The sequence below is a fragment of the Chelonia mydas genome, chromosome 11, assembly GCF_015237465.2.
Source record: "Chelonia mydas isolate rCheMyd1 chromosome 11, rCheMyd1.pri.v2, whole genome shotgun sequence".
In the NCBI taxonomy this organism is placed as follows: Eukaryota; Metazoa; Chordata; order Testudines; family Cheloniidae; genus Chelonia; species Chelonia mydas.
This window is the reverse complement of record NC_051251.2, coordinates 70,369,235-70,383,719: the sequence shown is the minus strand read 5'-3', so window position 1 is coordinate 70,383,719 and position 14,485 is coordinate 70,369,235. Positions and strand designations below refer to the sequence as shown.

Here is a 14,485-nt window from a genome sequence, read left to right as displayed (position 1 = left end):
CTAGTGTCATTACTGAAGGTAACTGTGGTTATTTCCTCAGTGGCCAAGATCTCAGTGTTGCTAATGGGGAAATTGTTGCCTGGTAAAGTCGCCTTCTCACTATATATGCCCTTCACGGGAAGCCATGTCTCTATAGATATTGCCTCACTTGCCTCCTTTGGGCATGAAAACTCTCATGTGACATCCAACTAATATAAAAAATGAATTAAGAATTGTTCTCTGACACCGTTAAGAGCCTCTTCAGGCTTTCACAAGTAATGCTAATGCGGGTGAACGATGGTATACACATGGTCTCCCTCAACCTGAAACTCGCACTGCCTCTGAAAAAGATAAGGGGGCAGAAATCTCTTTCACGCAGATGTAAGGGACTTTGCTTTTACTTGAACATCTGATCTCAAGTATCAGTTTCCTGATCAAAGTGATACAGTGGGAAACTTCATGTAAAGCTGAGACTATTCAGTGATGGGAAGAATTGACTTATAATCCTGGCTCTTACCAGGCATGGTAGAAATGAGTATTAGTCATTTGGCAAGTTGAAGCAGTTCCTGAGATACAACAAGAGAAAATACCACTGTGCACCTGGTAGCTAGAACAAGTGCAGGGTGCTGATGTGAGGTTCACAGGCATGCTCAGTTGTTGCAGAGCTATCTGCATGATTCCCAACCAGCCCTGTCTGGAATTTGACCGTGTTTCAGGCTCATTCAGTTTGGGAAAAAAAAGTCTGCCTATAGCTTTGGTCAAAATGAAGCCAATTTATGTTGTCTAGAGGGGGTACTGTATGGAGTTGTGCAAGAATTGCAGGAACAGCTAGGTGTCATTCCCAGTGTAAAGCTACCCATGGGCATGACAGGACATGATTGAAACCATCTATGTATGTATAATCAGAGTAATATAACCCATTTTCCATATTATTTCTCTCCTCAGACAGTAGGACACAAACAATGGAGGGCTCTATGTACAACAGTGGTTTTCAACCTTTTTTCATTTGTAGACCCCTAAACATTTTCAAAGGGAGATGCGGACCTTTTTTGAAATGTTAGACGTAGTCTGTGGACCCCAGGTTGAAAACCACTGATCTTACAACATCTGAATAAGTTCCTAAAAGAGGGTTATCTGCACATTCCCATTTTATCATCCCATAGATAATTCCTCCTTATGGATAACAGTTCTCTCTTCTCCCCCTCCCTCCCCCCCAGCTTGATCAAGACCTTTTTATCTGATACGTGCTCTGAGTCTCTTCTAGGATCATGGCAATATTCATACTGGCTTTAAAGCACAAGCAAACTCAACTACTCTCCCAGGACAATTTTTCTGATTAAAGCTTTGTGGAATATATCTTGTGTTTATAATAAACAGACACACAGTGCCAGTGAAGTCAGTTCTTGGCCTGGGTTCCAGATGAATACTATCAAATCCAAGGTGTCATCTTAGGAGAATGTTAACAGAAGAAAGATAAAGGAGTTTGAGGCGCAAGTGGTCTTCTCGTCCATCCTCCCCATGGAAGGAAAAAGCCTGGGTAGAGACTGTTGAATCGTGGAAGTCAACGAATGGCTACACAGGTGGTGTCGGAGAGAAGGCTTTGGATTCTTTGACCATGGGATGGTGTTCCAAGAAGGAGGAGTGCTAGGCAGAGACGGGCTCCACCTAACGAAGAGAGGGAAGAGCATCTTCGCAAGCAGGCTGGCTAACCTAGTGAGGAGGGCTTTAAACTAGGTTCACTGGGGGAAGGAGACCAAAGCCCTGAGGTAAGTGGGGAAGTAGAAATGCGCGAGAGAGCAGGGCTCCTGCCTCATACTGAGAAAGAGGGACGATCAGCGAGTTATCTCAAGTGCCTATACACAAATGCAAGAAGCCTGGGAAACAAGCAGGGAGAACTGGAAGTCCTGGCACAGTCAAGGAATTATGATGTGATTGGAATAACAGAGACTTGGTGGGATAACTCACATGACTGGAGTACTGTCATGGATGAATATAAACTGTTCAGGAAGGACAGGCAGGGCAGAAAAGGTGGGGGAGTTGCACTGTATGTAAGGGAGCAGTATGACTGCTCAGAGCTCAAGTATGAAACTGCAGAAAAACCTGAGTGTCTCTGGATTAAGTTTAGAAGTGTGAGCAACAAGGGTGATGTCGTGGTGGGAGTCTGCTATAGACCACCGGACCAGGGGGATGAAGTGGACGGGGTTTTCTTCCGCAACTCACGGAAGTTACTAGATCGCAGGCCGTGGTTCTCATGGGAGACTTCAATCACCCTGATATCTGCTGGGAGAGCAATACAGCGGTGCACAGACAATCCAAGAAGTTTTTGGAAAATGTAGGGGACAATTTCCTGGTGCAAGTGCTGGAGGAACCAACTAGGGGCAGAGCTCTTCTTGACCTGCTGCTCACAAACCAAGAAGAATTAGCAGGGGAAGCAAAAGTGGATGGGCACCTGGGAGGCAGTGACCAGGAGATGGTCGAGTTCAGGATCCTGACACAGGGAAGAAAGGAGAGCAGCAGAATACGGATCCTGGACTTCAGAAAAGCAGACTTTGACTCCCTCAGGGAACTGATGGGCAGGATCCCCTGGGAGAATAACATGAGGGGGAAAGGAGTCCAGGAGAGCTGGCTGTATTTTAAAGAATCCTTATTGAGGTTACAGGGACAAACCATCCCAATGTGTCGAAAGAATAGTAAATATGGCAGGCGACCAGCTTGGCTTAACAGTGAAATCCTTGCTGATCTTAAACACAAAAAAAGAAGCTTACAAGAAGTGGAAGATTGGACAAATGACCAGGGAAGAATATAAAAATATTGCTCGGGTATGCAGGAGTGAAATCAGGAGGGCCAAATCACACCTGGAGCTGCAGCTAGCAAGAGATGTTAAGAATAACAAGAAGAGTTTCTTCAGGTGTGTTAGCAACAAGAAGAAAGCCAAGGAAAGTGTGGGCCCCTTACTGAATGAGGGAGGCAACCTAGTGACAGAGGATGTGGAAAAAGCTAATGTACTCAATGCTTTTTTTGACTCTGTCTTCACGAACAAGACCAGCTCCCAGACTACTGCACTGGGCAGCACAGCATGGGGAGGAGGTGACCAGCACTCTGCGGAGACAGAAGTGGTTCAGGACTATTGAGAAAAGCTGGACGAGCACAAGTCCATGGGGCCGGATGCGCTGCATCCGAGAATGCAAAAGGAGTTGGCGGATGTGATTGCAGAGCCATTGGCCATTATCTTTGAAAACTCATGGCGATCGGGGGAAGTCCCGGACGACTGGAAAAAGGTTAATGTAGTGTCCATCTTTAAAAAAGGGAAGAAGGAGGATCCTGGGAACTACAGGCCAGTGAGCCTCACCTCAGTCCCTGGAAAAATCATGGAGCAGGTCCTCAAGGAATCAATTCTGAAGCACTTAGAGGAGAGGAAAGTGATCAGGAACAGTCAGCATGGATTCAGCAAGGGCAAGTCATGCCTGACTAATCTAATTGCCTTCTATGACGAGATAACTGGCTGTGTGGATGAGGGGAAAGCGGTGGACGTGTTGTTCCTTGACTTTAGCAAAGCTTTTGACATGGTCTCCCACAGTATTCTTGCCAGCAAGTTAAAGTAGTATGGGCTGGATGAAGAGACTATAAGGTGGATAGAAAGTTGGCTAGATTGTCGGGCTCAACGGGTAGTGATCAATGGCTCCATGTCCGGTTGGCAGCCGGTATCAAGTGGATACTGGAGGATGGTGTGGATTGCACCCTCAACAGGTTTGTAGATGACACTAAACTGGGAGGAGAGGTAGATACGCTGGAGGGTAGGGATAGGATACAGAGGGCCCTAGACAAATTAGAGGATTGGGCCGAAAGAAATCTGATGAGGTTCAACAAGGACAAGTGCAGAGTCCTGCACTTAGGACGGAAGAATCCAATGCACTGCTACAGACTAGGAACCGAATGGCTCGGTAGCAGTTCTGCAGAAATGGACCTAGGGGTGACAGTGGACGAGAAGCTGGATATGAGCCAACAGTGTGCCCTTGTTGCCAAGAAGGCCAATGGCATTTTGGGCTGTATAAGTAGGGGCATTGCCAGCAGATCGAGGGACGTGATCGTTCCCCTCTATTCGACATTGGTGAGGCCTCATCTGGAGTACTGTGTCCAGTTTTGGGCCCCACACTACAAGAAGGATGTGGAAAAATTGGAGAGAGTCCAGCGGAGGGCAACAAAAATGAATAGGGGACTGGAACACGTGACTTATGAGGGGAGGCTGAGGGAACTGGGATTGTTTAGTTTGCGGAAGAGAAGAATGAGGGGGGGATTTGATAGCTGCTTTCAACTACCTGAGAGGTGGTTCCAAAGAGGAAGCTCTAGACTGTTCTCAGTAGTAGCTGATGACAGAACAAGGAGTAATGGTCTCAAGTTGCAGTGGGGGAGATTTAGGTTGGATATTAGGAAAAACATTTTCACTGGGAGGGTGGTGAAACACTGGAATGAGTTACCTAGGGAGGTGGTGGAATCTCCTTTCCTAGGTATTTTTAAGGTCAGGCTTGACAAAGCCCTGGCTGGGATGATTTAATTGGGGATTGGTCCTGCTTTGAGCAGGGGTTGGACTAGATGACCTCCTGAGGTCCCTTCCAACCCTGATATTCTATGATTCTATGAAGATGAAAAGGAAAACACAGGGCTTAACAGAAACAGTAGTCCAGTTCATATTATTGGAGCCTATTGGGAATATGGATTTCATACACAGATATGCTTCAGTGTTCCAGAGTTCATATGAGACATGCCCAGTAAGTCCTGTGATTCTCTCTGCATCTTGCCCCCATCATATTCATTTTCACAGAAAAAGGTTCCAGTGTATTTTCGTAACTGCCTTGACTGGTGGTGTAGCAAATCAGATTTTTTTGAGGGGATCAACTCTTGAGTGACTCAGGCAGAGTGAATCTTATGCTAGATGCTAGCTGGGTAAGGGAGGGGGTTCATTCCGGTCCTAATTCAGTTAAAGGAATAGATCCCTGAAAAACAGCTAGGAGAGCATCCACCAATTGGAACAAAATGATTCATTGCAGTCAGAGATCACTGTTCCTTCCATGGGTACTTAGATCTGTGGTGTTCAGGACAGTCCGGAAGTCTGTTGGAATTTCCATAGATAACCTAGAACAACACAATCATCCCTACCTCAGAAAATCAACCCCTACTAACCTTTGCAGAGCAAAGTTTCCTATCTCTAGCTGCACTGCCCAGTGAGGGGCAGGAAGACTCAAGACTTCGTGTCAGAAGTTGGTTATCAGGGTGGCTACTGCACCTAGGAATATCCTCACTAATATGGTGCACTGTTGACTGACTTCTTTGCTTCTGGGAATAGTGCCCTGTTGCCTTTCCATATGTCAGGATCTAGGACGTGAGGTTGTGAATGATCTCTTGAAAAGCTGGATAGTGTGTCTGCAGTATGCCTTCCCATGTTTTCCACAAGTTCCTAGAATAATGCAAAGATAGGAACAATTGAGCAGCAGTTTATACCTTTCTGTTGAAGAAGCTACAGCTCTCAGACTTGATTGATTTAATGCTGCGGTTTTTTTCTTTCTCTGAGGTTTGATATTGGAAGACCAATCTTCCATCTGGGACCAGACAGGTTAAAATAGATGATGAAGTTATCGCTCTCAGGGACTCTCAGAAGTCAATAAATAAAACTTATTGTACTGGTCGCTGCAAATTCCATAGCTGAACTGCCATTCTAAACTAGTGTGCAGTGTTGTAGCCCTGTCTGTCCCAGGATATTAGAAAGAGATGGTGGGTGAGGTATTTAGAGTAGCAGCCGCGTTAGTCTGTATTTGCAAAAAGAAAAGGAGTACTTGTGGCACCTTAGAGACTAACACATTTATTTGAGTATACGCTTTCGTGAGCTACAGCTCACTTATGAAAGCTTATGCTCAAATAAATTTATTAGTCTCTAAGGTGCCACAAGTACTCCTTTTCTTTTTGGGTGAGGTAGGATCTTTTATTGGATCAGCTTCTGTTTGTGAGAGAAACAGTCTTTTCTTTTGTGTCTCACCAGCAGAAGTTGGCCTCGTAAAAGATATTACCTCACCCACCTTGTCATGCTAAACCAGGGATTGGCAACCTTTGGCACGTGGCCTGCCAGGGTAAGCCCCGTGGCGGGCCGGGCCGGTTTGTTTACCTGCAGTGTTAGCAGGTTCAGCCGATCGTGGCTCCCACTGGCCGCAGTTGCTGCTCCAGGCCAATGGGGGCTGCGGGAAGCGATGGCCAGCACATCCCTCGGTCTGCACCGCTTCCCGCAGCCCCCATTAGCCTGGAGCAGCCAACTGCAGCCAGTGGGAGCCACAATCAGCTGAACCTGCTGATGCAGCAGGTAAACAAACCAGCCCGGCCCGCCAGGGGGCTTACCCTGGCAGGCTGCGTGCCAAAGGTTGCCGATCTCTGTGCTAAACTATTGAAATACAGCCTTGAGTTCTTCCAGGAGGGCCTTAATGTGGGTTTGTAAACAAAAAGTCTGTTCTTTTCAAGCTTGATTCCCTGCAGATGTCCTCCTCCTTCCTATCCATTAAATCAGACCTTCTAGTAGCTACTGTCTCCAATCTTATGAATGTTATAGTTGTGAGTTTTCTCAGCTAAGACTCAGTAGTCTTTTAATACAGATATGAGGTCTTCACAACTGTCATAGCATTCATTCCTTAAGTAAACTCAATAAATATTTTTCTGACAGCCAAAAAAATAAAATAAATAAAATTCTTCCTACTGTTTAGCATTAGTGTCCATGCTCTTGAGGACTGGATAATCGTAGTGCAGAGTACTCATGTCTCCTGTATGAGATCTAATAGGTGGCCACATGGCTATCAATATATACGTTCAACAAAATTCCACTGGTTGGTCATCCAGTGTTCAGCCATTCCCATATTTGGCAGTCTTAACATATTCCCAGGGAAGATGGAGGTTTATGTAATATGTCTGGTTTTGCATGATCCTGTTTCCCACCCTGGAAGGCACGCTGCTACAAAAATACCATTATGGGATCTCTGGACCACAGCACAAAGAAGAATAGGAAAATGCACCTGCTTACCTGAAAATTTCCTTTTTTTGGATAATGAGGTCCACAGATGAGTTGCACCTTGGAGCCAAATGCATCCACCAGAATAGAGGTGGAAATTGATATCCATGGACTTAATTTAGTTTTGTTAGGTAGGGCTTTGGAGCTGTGCTCCGGCTCCGCTCCAGCTCCAGTCAAACACCTGCAGCTCCACTGCTCCGCGCTCCAGCTCCGCGCTCTGCTCCAAAGCCCTATTATTAGGGAGAATTTCCCATAATCCTCAGTAGGATAAATTGTTGTGCATCCTCTCAAAGTATAATTAACACAGTCCTTAATTTAGAAAAGTAGAACTGGATTATCTTGGCTGTGGAAGTTGACTTAACTGGAAGAAACTTCAGGTTGTGGGGCATTCCCCTGCTGCTAGTAACCAATGGGTCTGGTTCTATCCTAAGCTACAAGCGGGCTGAAGGATGCATTGTAATGAACCTGTGGACATTATTACTGGAAGAAAGGTAATTCTCAGGTAAACACATGTACATTTTCCTAGTTTGTCAACAATACAGATGAAGTTAAACATTTCAGCACTAACTTCTCAATTTAATATCTTCAATACAAACGTTAAATAGTTTGTCAAAAACCTATATTTTGTGAGGGCATGTGGGAACAACTCAACATCTCATTTAATACTTCTTTAAAAAAGTTAATCATTCTCCAGTGTTTGCAGTTATTCTACTGCAATTTTTACTTCTACAGTAGAATTGGTAAGTGAAACTGTAAATAATTGAGTGTATGTTCAAGGTTAATTAAAGTGTTAATAAAGTGGATAACTAGCAAAAAGTATAGATTCCAGATTCATTTAATGCATTGTGAGTAACACAAGTAAGGAAATGTATTTTAAGAATATTTTAGGAATATAGTTTTACTTGACTTTTACTTCACCTTCTAAAAATCAAGGGTTGGCAACATACAAATTATAATCAGTGTATAACCTAAATGAACAAGACACATAACTGTGATTATTTTTAAAATTCATTCATTTCCTATGTTGTTAAACGCGATATATTGCATTCACTTGAATTCCAACGTTAAAGGAATGTAAACATAAGCCTCACAGTTCACCTGCTTCATAAATGATTCTTTTAAATATGCAAATCTGTTCTAGTATATTTAAATCCACACTTAATAGTTTAGTTTTTTATTGCACTAACTGTGTACTAACCCAACTTTCCCTTAATGTGCTATAAAGTGTGGAAAAATAGGGGAAAAATTGTATATGGATCTGTCTAATTTGTGACATAACATACCCACTAACTCAAGATGCATTGTGTTCCTTGTATGAAATGAATGTTAAAAATCTTGTCAGTCCTGTTTACCTACAAGTCTTTAATTTTTCTCACCTAAGTTCTCAAAAGCCCACAAATTAACTCAGAATCAGTCATTCATTATTCCAAGGTCTCTGAGTTATAGTACTAATTGGTGATATGTATATTTCTTCTTCTAACTTCCACTTACATAGCGATTTATTCATCCTTTCTTGCATATGTCATTTCTGCTGAAATTATTGGAGGTACTACATGCCATAAGGAGAGGTGAACAGGTGGTGCTGCATGAAATATTGTGTTTTTAATTCTTGTTCATAATTGCCCTCTAAAATTACCATCTTAATTTATAGTAAGAGGGGAAATATTCCATCAAAAACACAATTAGGTTAAAAAGACAAAACAATAATAATGAAATTTTTTGGGGGCAGGGAAAAATTATTTATACTTACTGAAGATAACTGACTTTTGAAAAGACTTAACTTAATTTTCTGGGCTGAAGTACCATTACTCTTTTAGTAGGTTGTAGCTTTTTAAACAAAATATCTAGAGTATTGAAGATTGGGGGAAAAATAATTAGACATTGAATTTGTTGTAGTATGCCATATGTCACTTGCAGATCAGAGTTAAAATGCGCAAAAAACGAAAAAGAAAAATAGAATCCTCTAATTTAAACCAAAATGTCAGTTATACAATAGGTTTGTATTTATTGTGGATAAAGTCCTTGGATATGTTAGGCATGGAGTCATTGCTTGTCAACTAACTCCTTCTACTTAAAATAAAACTGTTTGTTCTAAACATTTCCAAATGAGTACATTATTTACATAATAATTTAAACAGGAGCCACTGTTTATGCAACCATTTTGTAAAAGGCAGAACAGTCTTCCAATAGCTCAGGCCTCTGGATTTCACTTCTTTTTGTGTACAGTATTTTTACTGTAGCCTTTTAGTGAAGAGAAGGGGGTCAGAAAGAGGATTGTCACTCAGGTTTTAAGGGGACCAGGCACGTACAATATACCACTGGGCCCTGGTTGAATTCTCCTTTACTCATCTGGTATACCTACTAATGATTTCTCACTTCATATTTTTTGTCACAATATACAGGCTCTTGGGAATGACGACTCAAGGCTCTGGGCTGGGGTGGGACCCTTGGGCATAGGCATAGTTTGACTTCTGTTTTTTTGGGGCGAGGGGGGGTAAGGGCTGGTAGGGCTCAGGCCAGCTCCGTACAGTGGAGGGAGTCCAGAGAGGGAGCGTCACCTCCACCCCTTGACTCACCTCAGTAGGCCACCTAGCCTGTCTGGCTTGGGGGTAGGGTGGAGGGGCTCAACCAAAAAATATAACTCAAAGCGGGGACTCAGCTCAAAAAGTTTGAAAACCACTCAGGGTGCAGGCAGGGTGTAGCTAAACACACAGACATAGAATCATAGAATATCAGGGTTGGAAGGGACCTCAGGAGGTCATCTAGTCCAACCCCCTGCTCAAAGCAGGCCCAATCCCCAACTAAATCATCCCAGCCAGGGCTTTGTCAAGCCTGACCTTAAAAACCTCAAAGGAAGGAGATTCCACCACTTCCGTAGGTATACCAGTACTTCACCACCCTCCTAGTGAAAAAGTTTTTCCTAATATCCAACCTAAACCTCCCCCACTGCAACTTGAGACCATTACTCCTTGTTCTGTCATCAGCTGCCACTGAGAACAGTCTAGATCCATCCTCTTTGGAACCACCTTTCAGGTAGTTGAAAGCAGCTATCAAATCTCCCCTCATTCTTCTCTTCCGCAGACTAAACAATCCCAGTTCCCTCAGCCTCTCCTCATAAGTCGTGTTCCAGTCCCCTAATCATTTTTGTTGCCCTCCACTGGATGCTTTCCAATTTTTCCACATCCTTCTTGTAGTGTGGGGCCTGAAACTGGACACAGTACTCCAGATGAGGCCTCACCAATGTCGAATAGAGGGGAATGATCATGTCCCTCGATCTGCTGGCAATGCTCCTACTTATACATAAGGTGATCCTTTCACTTTGGCAACTAACTGCATTGCCTCTGTAGTGCTGTTGCCTTAGCTGGCCCATGGAATAAGGAATCAAATAGATTCACAAGCAGAACTGTTGCATACTCTCACAAATTATTGTTGTTCTACCTCTTGGTCAGCAGCAGTGTCCCCTCTAATTTTTCCCATGCGTGTATGGAATTAATTTTGTTATGTGTACCAATATGGAGGTGATGGTTGGGCTGGGTTGGAGCCGGTGGAGGGGCACCTCTTTCCCGGCTGCAGTGGGTCTGGGGCTGGGCTGGGGCTGGTGGGGAGAGGTGCTTCCCCCTGCCGCGGCAGGTCCGGCGCTGAGGGAGAGGCATCTCTCCCTGTCGCAGCACGCTAGCTATCTAAAACTAAACACAAACTAAACAAGGATGATGAGTTCTTGCTCATGTCTAGGGTGACCTGACAGCAAGTGGGAAAAATCCGGACAGGCGGTGGGGGGTAATAGGCGCCAATATAAGACAAAGCCCCAAATATCAGGACTGTCCCTAAAAATCGGGAATTCTGGTCACCCTACTCATGTCCATTCTAAGTAGGTGTGTGCGCACGCCGCATGCATGGTTGTCAGGTTTTTCCCTTAGCAGCACCTGTCAGGTTGCCTGTGGAGCCTCCTGGAGTCACAGCTTCATGGTGCTGTATATCGGGCCCTGCCGACCCCCCACCTCTTCTGTTCCTTCTTACCATCCGTGACGGTCGTTGGAGCTGCTTCTCTCTCTTGCTGTGACAAGCGATTCCCTAGTGGACATTTCTCTTTGTATCCTGTAAATAGTTAGTTTACCCTCCTAGACCTGTCAATGGACACACTGATCACCATGCCCGGGGTCCTGGATTTGATCACTGAGGACCATGGCCACCTCTGGCATCCCAGTCTCGAGTCTATTCACCTCACCGTGTGGAAACTCCATGGATAAACCCCTTGGAGTTGGCATGCTCAGACCCTGTTAGAGAGGTCTTCCTTGGCAGCAGGAAACTATCAACTATGGTCACTTAGTTAAGTGGAAGAGAATTCTCCATTTGGTCATTACAAAAGGACACTCTTCCTTTACAGTCTTTCAGAGTGGTAGCCTTGTTAGTCTATCAGCAAAAACAACTAGGAGTCCTTGTGGCACTTTAGAGACTAACAGTTTATTTGGGCATAAGCTTTCATGGGCTAGAACCCATCTGATGAAGTGGGTTCTAGCCCACGAAAGCTTATGCCCAAATAAATGTGTTGGTCTCTAAGGTGCCAGAAGGACTCCTCGTTGCTTTTACAGTCTTTGATTCCCTTTATCCTGGGCTATTTATTACACCTAAACAGCAAGGTCTGTCGATGTCGTCAATAAAGGTGCACCTGGCTGCAATCTTGGCCTTCCATCCCAGATTTGCCAGTCTATTGGTTTTTGCTAACCCAGTGGTTGGCCATTTCCTCAGAGGACTAGATAGACCGTACCTCAAGTAAGATAACTGATCCCTGCATGGGATCTTAACTTGGTACTTCCAAGTCTGATGCGGGGGCTCGCCTCTGAGCGCTTAGCTACATGCTCACTTCTTTACCTTTCCTGGAAAGTAGTGTTCCTGGTGGCTATAACTTCAGCCAGGAGGGTGTCTGAGCTTAAGGTCCTGACTGCTGAACCTCCATATACTGCCTTCTGTAAAGACTACGTTCAGCTACGACCCCACCTGGCCTTTCTTCCAAAGGTGGTTTCGCAATTCCATGCAAACTGACATTTTCCTTCCAGTTTTCTTCCTTAAGCCACCCGTCAACAACCGGGAGCGAATGCTCCATTCCCTGGACGTCAGGCATGCACTGGCCTTTTATGTCGAAAGAACTAAGCTGTTTAGTAGATCAACATAACTCTTTGTTGCAATTGCGGAAAGAATGAAGGGGCTTCCAGTGTCGTCCCAAAGGATATCCTCATGAATCACAGCCTGCATCTGGGAATGCTATTACTTGGCAAAGATACCTGCCTCCGCTCTGACAGGGCACTCCACAAGGGCACGAGCATCCTTGGTGATGTTCCTAGCTCAGGTCCCCATTCAAGATATCCGCAGGGCAGCAACATGGTCATCAGTCCACACCTTTACGTTGCACAGCACCATTACACAGCAGGCCAGAGACGATGCTGCATTTGGAAGAGTGGTGATGCAGTCTGCGACCTCCGACCCATCCTCCTAGCGAATGTTTGGGAGTCACCTACTTGGAATCAACATGAGCAAGCACTTGAAGGAAAAACGGTTACCTACCTTTTCGTAACTGTTCTTCGAGAAGTGTTGCTCATGTCCATTCCAAGACCTACCTGCCTCCCCCTCTGTTGGAGTAAGCAGGCAAGAAGAACTGAAGAGGCGGGGTGGTGTGTAGGGGGAGGGACGGGGAGGCGTCGGCGGGGCCCTATGTATGGTACTATGAAGGTGCAACTCCAGGGGGCTCCACAGCTGACCTGACCGGTACCAATAGGGGAAAAAACCTTCCAGTGACTCTGCACACGGTGCGCACACACCTGTTTGAAATGGACATGAGCAGCACATCTCAAACAGTTACGAAAAGGTAGATTACTCTTTTTTTTTCAGGCTCTCTGCAATTTCAGGCAAGTGTCTCTGCATTGGTTAGAATTGTTTCAGATTTTGGAGGGTTCCTTCGTAACCATAACAGCTAGACCTATTTTTTTCATTAAAGCTGAGGGTCCAGAGAACAGCTGAAGCATCTTTGTGCCACTCTGATGTGGCTAATTCTTCCTGCCACCTCAAAAGGTGTATCCCCCATTTAGGGAAATACTGGTTTATTTTGTGTCTTCCCGCCGCTCATCCCCACATTTATAAGAATATATGGCTGGCACAAGGGATTAATACTCCACATGACTGCAGGGGGAAGAAGGAAATTAATCTTTCTTGTCTTTTATTTTGTGATGGTTGAATATGCCACTTTGAAAACATCACAGTAGTAGAAAATACTCTTGAGCCTGCTTAGTAGTCTAATACTTAATACTGCATTGTCTTGTATGACACATCGGTTGAACTTTGAGGATACTCACATTGAATTAGCAATAGACATCCTTGTGGTTTATTAAAGGACTTGCATCTAGCCATGCTTAGGTGGCTGCAATCCGGACCCTCTGGCTTGGGTTTTGTAAAGGAGGCAGATTCTCAAGACTTTACATTGGCTATTCAGGACTCTTCTAGCTAAAACATAGTGGCTTTTTACACTTTTGCTTTTGAGATTATTAATACAGTAGATGAAACCTATGGCTATAATAATTGCAGAGTAGGTTAAATCAGTATAATAATTTTTAGAAACCTTACATTAATATAGGATGACATAAATAGCTTAGCATTTGATTTTGTTAAATTTACGTATTTTACAATGCCAGGATGTGTTGCTCATGTCCATTCCAAGATCCCTCTGTCGGAGCAATGCCGGTAAGAAGGAACTGGAGAAGTGGTAGGTCAGCAAGACCTTATACACGGCACCACAAAGGTGCCATTCCAGGTGGTGCCTGAACCGACGGGTACCGCTAGGGGAAAAACCTTCCGGCTACTGTGCATGCAGCATGCACACACCTTATTGGAATTGACATGAGCAACAGATCTCGAAGAACCACAGTTACAAAAGGTAGGTAACTGTTTTATGAGGGCTGAGTATAAAAAGAAGAGAGAAAATGCTTCCAACTGTGTATTAAATAACTACATTTTTGTTTGAGGGCTGGTGAGGGGGAAATGTGCATAGAGTAATGAAACATTAGGATAGAGTGCATGCTCTGAGATTTCTCCCATTATTCATAAAAGTTGCTGGAGAAGTTTGCATGTAGTTCATGCTTAGCTTGCGGAGAACACGGATGGCGTTTGTAAAGCATTTTCATAAATTGCGTTTATTACGAAGTAAGTAATTTTTTATCGTGCAGTAATTTAGGGCACTACTACTTGGACTTCAGTGCCTGAGACTGATTTCTTCTCCAGTATGCTAAATAAACTTTACCGAGAGAAGAGAGATGATACTGAACACTTGCTTAAATGTAGAAGGAATTGGCACATTTGTTTCTCCATAACAGAACTAGAGGTTTATTTCTGCCACTTATAGGCAAAACTTTACGCAACTTCAGCTACGTGAATAACATAGCTGAAGTCGATGTACTTAGATCTACTCACTGCGGTGAG

At 44.2% G+C, this 14,485-nt stretch overlaps 1 protein-coding gene across 14 annotated transcripts in view; it reads left to right on the top strand.

The window, feature by feature from the left end:
- Positions 1-14,485, top strand: part of AGAP1 (ArfGAP with GTPase domain, ankyrin repeat and PH domain 1) — a 684,170-nt gene that overhangs the window by 210,829 nt on the left and 458,856 nt on the right. The window contains exon 1 of one of the 14 annotated variants that reach the window (XM_043525620.1): positions 13,804-13,808. The exons of the other annotated variants lie outside the window; for them this stretch is intronic. The gene's annotated coding sequence lies outside the window, so the exon portion shown is untranslated. Of the gene's footprint in view, positions 1-13,803; positions 13,809-14,485 lie in introns of those variants that run through there. 14 annotated transcript variants of the gene reach the window in all.